The sequence below is a fragment of the Meleagris gallopavo genome, chromosome Z (assembly GCF_000146605.3).
Source record: "Meleagris gallopavo isolate NT-WF06-2002-E0010 breed Aviagen turkey brand Nicholas breeding stock chromosome Z, Turkey_5.1, whole genome shotgun sequence".
Taxonomy (NCBI): Eukaryota; Metazoa; Chordata; class Aves; order Galliformes; family Phasianidae; genus Meleagris; species Meleagris gallopavo.
The window spans coordinates 67,270,254-67,278,494 of NC_015041.2; the positions used below are offsets into that span (position 1 = coordinate 67,270,254).

The 8,241-nt window shown below is 35.3% G+C and overlaps 1 long non-coding RNA gene across 1 annotated transcript; it reads right to left on the minus strand.

The window, feature by feature from the left end:
* Positions 1-3,034: 3,034 nt before the first annotated feature.
* LOC109363824 lies at positions 3,035-6,986 on the minus strand. Its single transcript, XR_002109650.1, has 3 exons — positions 6,768-6,986; positions 4,007-4,092; positions 3,035-3,403 (listed from the first exon to the last, which is right to left on the minus strand). It is a non-coding gene; the product is annotated as an uncharacterized LOC109363824 (long non-coding RNA).
* Between the last annotated feature and the right edge of the window lie 1,255 nt (positions 6,987-8,241).

Below are 8,241 nucleotides of genomic sequence, written 5' to 3' on the forward strand. Positions count from 1 at the left end.
TTAAAAATTTGCTGCATTTCCCTTCATATTAAAGCATGTCAAATTTTACTCCCTACCTAATCTCTTCTGTTACCTTTTTATAAAATATTCAGAAGCATCCTTTTACTTAAACATTCAAAAGTTGTTGACTGCACCAAGCCAATAAGCTGTATGAATATACCTTGGTTTCTGTTCTGGACAGGAGCTATTTCTAGCTCCGAATATCTATCTGCTGACTCTTGTTTTTCTGTTCAACAAGAACACAGCCCATATATAAGCTTCTGTCTCTAGAAATATGAGACAAGTGAGGCTTTTTTATAAACATACATCTGGGCATATCAGGTAGGCCATCAGAAGTGTTCAAACATAACAGAGCTTAGAACCTTCAGATTAGACCATGTCCTTTCTCATACTGGAATGCAAGAGATGGCTATGGACTGAATATATTGATACCATAGATATGAATGCAAATGTCACTGATATCACAGTTCCAAATCTTACATCAAATGAATGAGAGAGGGAGTAAAGGGGAGATACGTAAATGGTCATTGGCTAGACTTAAGCTGAAAAACTATAAGTAGTTCTGCAGGAATTGATCAGAATTCTTGAGACTTTGTTCCTATCATTTTCTACGACCTTCTTTACCAATAGACTTGATCTTCCTTCCTTCCAGTTCTTATCTCCAGCAGTGAGGAATGTGTGCTTGTTGAGGCTGATGCTGACTGAAAGGCTAATAGTTGAGTTCTACCTGCTCTTCCTGCCACTGCTTGTGCTGATTTTCAAGAATCTCGAAAGAATGTAGTATTATTTAAGAAATTCAGCTTCCTCTCAAAATTAAATTGAAATGGACTTAATCTGGGAGGGAATGAAGTGAACTGATAGATGACTCCTGTCAGAGCCTAGGTCACCCTCATTCAGAGGTATGGAATGATGAAGAATGGACACTACTTTCTGTGTCCTTGATTTATCTGTTTGTTACAGCGCTCACATTAACAAAGTTAACATTTACAGAATGATACAACTCTTATTACCAGGACTGAAGTTAATTTTGTCGAGACTTTACACTTTTGATTCAAAATCATTCAATTTCATGGATTTATGAACAGAAACAGCAGCACTATGACTGCATGGAGATTCACAAGGAACATGGCACAACAGCACTATATGCACTAAAACCAGAAGTTTATGCCAAAGTCTGTGCAGCTCACGCTTAAGTGTCATACAAAGTGTTCAGTTGTTCTTATATACTTGATAAAACTCGAATATATTTTGGAGGAAAAGAAAATCTCAATAGTAAAATTATCTGAAGAATAGTTACCAGGCAGAAGTCATAGATTAAATTGGGAAATGAAGGCGGATGATTAAAAAAAAGTATAACAAATGTATCTCAGTTCAACCTCCCAAACTAGCAAAACTAAGAACCACTCAAAGAAAATTGAATAATCAATATTGAAGTAAAATGAACAGTTCTTTTACTATGATAGTTCAGATACGTGTCTGGGCCCAATCAAGATGACTGGTCAGAGAAAATCTCTTATATTCAAGATCATTAAAAATCCCCAATATTCAACAGACGTCACACGCTCCTTAGCTTTTTAGACTACAGACCTCTGTCATCTCTCAGAACTGCTCATAAAAATTTCACATGAAATCACTATGAACACAGGATATTTCTTGAGTTGAACAGAGGCCTGCCCTGAAGAACAGCTGAAATGATCACGACCTTGAAGATCACTAGCTTGTCTTGTATTACCAACGAAAGAAAACATAGTTTAGGAACATAGTAACCATACTCAAATAATACAGACCACAGTTCGAAGTTGAATCAAAAACATGCTCACATTTGGATTTGATAATACTGAAATCATAAGACTGTAGGTGAAAACTGCAGCACGATTTTCAAATTTCAAGAGCTTAGTTATCATTGGTTTTGGTCTAGCAACATAAGAATATTTATGCTTTTCTGGTAATCTTGACAACCGATGTGGAAATTAAGGAGATAAAAACCTTATATAAATATGTAACATATATATAACAAACAACAAATACAAGGAATTTAGTTAGGCCTTTAAATTCAACATTTACCCAGGAAAATGTTCAGTGCTCCCAAACTCAAGTGTTTGTGCTATTTCAGCAGCACAGAAGTATCATTTTAGTTCACAGAGGCAGCTATTGCATAATAAGTTCACTTCGTAAAAAAATGTCTGGCCTAAGTTAAGATTTTCATTGGAATTATTTGTACCTCAGAATAACAAAGATCGTAGCAAAATATTTTAGTCAGACCTTCCAAATCTCACTACTCTAAATCGTTCCAATTCAACCACATTTTAAATGCAATAAAATTCAGCAACTAATCTATATCATACACTTACCAGTCTTTTTCCCATAAGCCTTGAAGGCTAAAAGTTACCATGGAAACAAATTCTACATTTCCACAAATTGGAACTGTCAGTTCGAAACAAAAGAAAAAAAAAAAAAAAATGATTAACTCATTGCTAACTGCACTTCATCAAAGTTATTAATGCCTAAGACAGCTTGTAGGTTGTCAGACATAGTAGGTGCTACAGTAAAATTAATCAGGGATCCAAAGTAGTATGGCTCTCATAAGGATTTCTTAAAATAATAATGCTAATAACAAAAAACAAAGCAACACTTTCTTCCAGAAAAAGCATTTCGCAATGTATTTACAACGTGCTATTGCAACAGCTAATGTGTGATAAGAGTACCACAGAACCCCAAATTATCCTATTACTTCAGTTGAGGCAGAAATACTGGTAGAAGCTTTGGACTCAAGCAGCATATACCCAGTTCTACCTATCTCAGAGATCTAACAGAGACTGAATCTCTCACAGCTTTGGTTTCCTATCTGTAACATGGTGGTGACAGTGCTTTTAATAGTAGATAATACTTTGGGAATGATGCAGCATGTGTTACCTGTACAGCTTCCTAATCATGCAACATCATACAATTACACGATGTATAACATTGTACAAATGTCATATTGTGCTTTATTTATGTTTTATGATGGTTATCTGCAACACATGAAAAACACAAAGAAGCTGCAATTCCCAAACTTGTTTCTTACATCTCTAGAAGTAACCAAATAGTTCTCCTGCTATGCATTTTAGATTAAAGTCTGATACATATCGTATTATACATGGCCTAAGAACATACATGTGAAAACTCAAGTAAGAGTGCTAAAGTCAAAAACACCACTGGGGATCAGACGCTCTCCTTTGGACCATAGAATTTCTCCTGTAGCTACAAGGCATCACTCTCCAGTTTAACTTGATATCTAATTTATTATTTAAATGCTCATTACTTATTTTTACTATCTTTTATTATTGTAGTGATTTTGTATATTATCTTCTGAAAATGCCAATGAATGTTCCAGTCTTGGTGATGGCTCAGGTAGTGTGAATTCCTGCCAGTTATAAACCAGTTTCAAAGTATTAATGTCACTAAAGTATGTCAGATAGACACTATTCTTAACCTAAGTGAGACTTGAAAACACATTGTAGAACAATAATGGTAAGGTTTTTCACCTCTGTTTCAGCAGGTACTTCAAAGAGATGCTTGAAAGGTAACAAGCCATTCATCTGGAGTTTCAAACTTGTAAAGTAAGGAAGCACATAAATTGAAAAAGTTCAAAATCAGGAGTTAATCAAGACAACAGATCCATGGAATAAGCTACATTCCAATCCTGACAGGATCGGAAAAAAATGCACAAAGTATTTGTTGACACTGATCGTGTTATGTTTTAGGACTTGGCTGTACAAACATATAGAAAATGAATAAGTCTCCAAACAGGTTAAATATAACCTCAGTGTATAGCCTAAAACTTAAGCCAGTACTGCTTTTATTTTTTCTTTACTATTCCTTAATTTTCTTCACATTAGAATTATTCTTATAAAAATACTGTTCTCTTCAGCCTCAGCTGCAAAACAATAAGGCTACAAAAAAGACAGCAAATAACTAAATCTCTACATTTCTTTGCTCTGTTTACGTACTGCATATTCTTCCTTACCCAATTTACTAATGCATTTCTTCTGCACATCCCTCAGAAATCTGCAGCACATAAATGACATGAGTATTGTTTCGTTTCATTACACTCTGTAACACAGAAAATTGAAATGCATTTTTAAGTTTAATCCAAGATGTTCAAACATCTCACTAGTGTAAAATACTCCACATCTGCCATTCCTCTCAACTGTTGAGAATGGGAGAAATCTTTAAAGAAGCCATGGTTTCATGCTTCATGGCACTTCTCTCTCCCTCAGAGTTTTGAACATAGGAGATCTTTTTTGGGGTCCCACTTGCTCATGTTAAAGCACATTCCTCAAATGGGCTGCCAGATATTTCCATTTACTGAAAACCACACTTGCAGTCAGGCTGAACTCAGAACAACAAACTTCCAGTCCTAGCATTGTTTTAACTAGATGTAATTAACATTTACCAACACATGTAAAATTCTATAACACCTTTCATTCTCTTGGAAATCAGACAACAATTAAAGGAGACATTAAAATTGGTTTCTCAGATAAAAAGAAACTGAGAGATTGTGTTTCTGAGAACTGCTAACAGCTTGCTCTTATTTTAAAAGTGCTTTCCAACAATAGACCCAGCTCCATTCCATTTCTTTTCTTCAGCTGCGTGAAGGGCACAGAGTGCATACTCAGTTCTCCTTCTCTCCCCCCTTCATAGCTTTAAATTGCTGCAAAATGTGTTTAAATTGTATCTTCAGAGAAAATTGAAATAGTATGTCTTTTCTGAATCTACTCTCTACTGCCAGAATACCTACGTCAAAACTGTGTCCTCAAAGAAAAGCCTTCCAAAATTTAGTACTTCCTCCCTTAAGAAAATCAGCTGGACTAAGAGCACACATACGTAATTACTGAAAATACAAAGTAGTGTGATTAGAAATTGACTACAAAAAAAGTTCTGTAGGAACAAATGGAAAAATAAGTATGACCCCGCAGTTACAGGCAGAACTGACTTGTTTGTTTCTGTGAAATGTGTAACCTTTGCTTTTTTAATAGTCTTATCTGCATTGTCGTGCTCAGTACAATCACTGATGGTAAATAAGCTCTCTCTGGTTACCTACCATAACATAAACCGTTCTCTATGAACCAAATAAAAACACATCTTCCAAAAACTGTAAACCCTGGGGAAAAGGACAACTGGACATTCTGCCAGAATTGGCTATCTACGTTTAACATCTATAGTCCCGTCAAATTTTCAAGTAAGGAAACAATATTTAATGCGATCTAATTTTAAATCTTATGCTGCCAGTGACCTTTGAACTCTGGAAGTATTGCTGCTGTCCACATGGCAAATGTAATTATGGAATTTGATTGTAAGCAATGAAACTACTTTAGCTGACACCCATGTATATTTGTTATAATTTCTATGTAAATTAAAGATCAATGCCAATTTTAGCTCCCTGGACAAAACTTTTTATTAAATTGGTTATTTCTTTTGAACTGGAGATAAACAGAAGCAAATATTTTGCAGAACATACAAATTTAGTTTTAAAGCATACTGTAGTTTGCATGCATGGCATTTTTCTTAAAATGTCTGGAATTGGAGATATGCAGAAACAAACATATTGCAGAATGTACCTTTTTAAAAAAAATAAATTATATTGTAGTTTGAAGGCATGACATTTTTCTTAAGGTTTGTGTGTCTCACACTTCTGCACACACACTAAGACAAACCCCATCAATTCTAGGCTGCCTTCAGGAGATTTTACTTCTAGCTGATTTTTTGATTGATTGCGAAGCTTCATAATGATTAAGTGGGATATCACTGTATTACCTGATACCAATTCTGCTGTGCATTGTTGGTATCCAATACAGCATTATAACAAAATCTAAAATAAGGGTAACACGTGATTTTTTTAATTATTATTATTTTTTTCATAGAAGAGTCCAAATTAAGGAAATATTTCAACCTTGTTGCACTTTCAAGGAAATGCTTGACTTGTTTCTTTCTTATTATATTATTTCTTTGTCTCCATCCTCACTGATTAAATATTGGAAAGCTCAGTATAAATACAGACATCTAAAGCAAAACTACAACTTCTTTCTACAATGGTCAGTATCTTAAGTAGGGTCTATCAAAATATTTTGCCATCTACTATCTGGCTCTGCATAAATTCAGTTAAATTTCATGATAGGCTTTGAAATAACCATAAAATCTGCTGTGGGGGATGGAAGATGATAGCTGTGGTTTTGGACCCACAAACAGCGTGCTGCTTTGTGTGAGATATTTGCACGCTGCCATAAGAACCACGAGCTGTACTTTTCCCTAGAAGGAAAAAGGACAGAAATGTATTTTAAAATGACCTTTTGTCTTGAAACGGTGTTAACCATATAAGCTACATCCTGAATAAAGATTGATTGAGGGACAATGAAGAGAATAAGAACGCTTGCAGCTCAAAGGTCTTGCTCTCAAACCCAACACAGGGCTACATCTGATCTCGCAGTGTTTTATCCCTTTGTGACCACATAGATCTCATTAAGCTTCATCCTTCATACAAACACAAATGAATATATAAGTAGAGAGCAAAGAGCAGCACAGATTTTACACAAGAAAAAGGTGGAAAAAACTCTTATTCAGGAATCAGCAGGCTACAGTGCCAATTTTGTTTTCAAAGGCTTTTGTTTGTTCACACTGTACTATCTTTATCAATAGAGCTAATTTACATCACAGGTGCAAAGCATCAAAAACAGTATGATACAGAGCACCACAGAAATTTTGCTTTTCAAAAAAATAGCATTTCTTACCTGCAATGGGATCTCAGTGGTATCTAAATTCTGTCTGTCTTTAATCTATAAGCAGTGCCAGCCCTTTTCAATCATTTCTTCTTTGCTTCCTGTCAATTGGAGAACTCTTTTCTTTCCTACATCCTCTCCTAGCAGCATTAGTCAGACATCACAAAATGTCTAGGCTCTGCAGTGAGGACTGTTACCACCCGTCCTCATTCCAGGCTCTTTTCAGTAAAATGGGTCTAGGAAGAACAGAAATGAGATAAAATCAAAACATTAATAAAACTTCAAATACAATTGATTTATTCTGCTTTGAAAAAAATGGATTTTTTTAATTAATGATTTTATTATATGTAACAACTCATGAATTAATTCCTTCTGCAAATAAAATAATAAGAAAATAAGTTACAAACTCAATATTGTAAATGCTACAGAGGCCCAGTGTAATCCATCATACCTGTAGTTACATTTTGCTCTACAAACAAATTGTCAACATGTAATTTGCTTTTGATGAAGGCTAAGAGCACTTTATCATGTTAAAGCTTATTGATGCCTGTAAGGCCCTTTTACCTACAGATGTTTCAAATGTAGTAAAATAATGAAACACTAATCTCTAAGACTTTTATTCTATAATAGATGTGTTTTTTTCCTCACTAAATCAATTCAAAGGCTAATTGGGGGTGGAAGGTGACTATCTCTAGCGGTTATAAATACATTTGCACTGCTATCAATCTTTTACATGACTGATGTTTAACGAGGCTGAAGAGCTCAGACCAGCCATAGAGGTGCCACGCTGCGAACTTGTAGTCAATGCTGCCATCACGTGGCAGAACTGGGAGTTGCAACACCCCTCGTTTTCATATTTTATTGCACATACTCCCCAGTAACAGCACGTAATAAATTTTAGACGGCTCTTCCAGCATACAGGCTCTTTTGCCCAATTCTGTTGGCCACATGAAGCTCCATCCATTACGGTCTACCATAGGCAGTTATGACAGGAGGAAGCAAAAAACCCATGGAGATTTCAGACAGATAACCTCAAGGTTCAAGCGGTCCACAGTGAGTCACTGATCCCTTCATTCCTTTATGTGTTGAATCATAGTCCACACAATTTTTTAATCACCCAGAACAAATGCAAGTACATTCCCTTCTCTTGGCAAGTGAAGAACCTTATCGTTTTCTGAAATAAACTTGCTTACACATATATCCAGGAAAAAAAAGAAAGAAAAAGTCAGATGCTTTGCAGCTGTATTAGACACAAATTTAAAACTCCGTAAGTTCCAAGTGTCAGAGTAAGAGACAAGGACCTTTGTATCTTGAAGGCTGATGCAATGGTTATCATCTGACTATCTCCAAAATATTTGTAGACAAGGCTGTTTACAATATTGCAGTGGACAATGAAGAACAGCATACCCAACATTCAGAAGTCCAGCTTACATTCAAAAAAATATAGAACTTGTCAAAAAGTTTTCTTCAATAAACTTCAATAAAT